The 1,116-nt window shown below is 45.5% G+C and overlaps 1 non-coding gene across 1 annotated transcript; it reads right to left on the bottom strand.

Annotated features, from left to right (window-relative positions):
- Window positions 1–392: 392 nt before the first annotated feature.
- LOC119470056 lies at window positions 393–499 on the bottom strand. The gene has a single exon (XR_005198918.1). It is a non-coding gene; the product is annotated as a U6 spliceosomal RNA (small nuclear RNA).
- Window positions 500–1,116: the final 617 nt, after the last annotated feature.

Genomic DNA, 1,116 nt, shown 5'->3' with positions numbered 1-1,116 from the left:
AGCTGGGATTACAGGCACGCGCCGCCATGCCCAGCTAATTTTTTGTATTTTTGGTAGAGATGGGGTTTCACCATGTTGACCAGGATGGTCTCGATCTCTTGACCTCGTGATCCACCGGCCTCGACCTCCCAAAGTGCTGGGATTACAGGCGTGAGCCACCGCGCCCGGTCTCCTCTTGGATTTTAATAGCTAAATTCATGATAATGCATTCCGCCCATCCCAAACCGCACGTGCCCTGACTACAGGTGCCACACTTTCTGCTTCTGCTTAAAGGTGGGCATAGCTGGGCAGATAATCAATATCTACATTTTATTATTGTTTTAAATTTATCATTCTTTTTTTCAATGGCTCAATTTGAAATTGGATGACATTTTTTTTTTAAAGATTTTTCTAAAAATATGGACTGCTTCACGAATTTGCGTGTCATCCTTGCTCAGGGGCCGTGCTAATCTTCTCTGTATCGTTCCAGTTTTAGTATATGTGCTGCCGAAGCGAGCACAATATCCACATTTTAAAAGATGGTGAATTTGGCCGTTTACTGTGCCTTGTTCCATTTTCCATCTTGAATATTTCTTTTTGTTGTTGTTTTTGAGACAAAGCTCACTCTGTCACTTAGGCTGGAGTGCAGTGGCACGATCTTGGCTCACTGCCACCTCCACCTCCCAGGTTCAAGCAGTTTTTGTGCCTCAGCCTCCTGAGTAGCTGGGATTATAGGCATGTGTCACCAGACCACACCCTGCTAATTTTTGTATTTTTAGTAGACACAGGGTTTCGCCATGTTGGTCAGGCTGGTCTTGAACTCCTGACCTCTGATGATCTGCCCACCTCTTCCTCCCAAAGTGCTGGGATTACAGGCGTCCCTCTAGTGATTCTGAGATGTGATGTTGCTATGTACAAATGCAGCTGTTGTACTTCAAAGTAGGGCCTGCCAACATAAGAGCTGGAAAACATTTAAGTATAGAGAGTGAATATTTTCAACCTCAAAGATTGTTTTTCTAGGCCAGGTGCAGCGGCTCACGCCTGTAATCCTAGCTCTTGGGGAGGCTGAGGTGGGTGGATGACCTAAGGTCAGGAGTTCAAGACCAGCCTGGCCATAATAGTGAAACACCACCTTTA

Source organism: Cebus imitator, unplaced genomic scaffold (assembly GCF_001604975.1).
Source record: "Cebus imitator isolate Cc_AM_T3 unplaced genomic scaffold, Cebus_imitator-1.0 Scaffold6268, whole genome shotgun sequence".
NCBI classification, from domain to species: Eukaryota; Metazoa; Chordata; class Mammalia; order Primates; family Cebidae; genus Cebus; species Cebus imitator.
The sequence above is the reverse complement of the archived record's forward strand: the minus strand, read 5'-3'. Positions and strand labels throughout refer to the sequence as shown.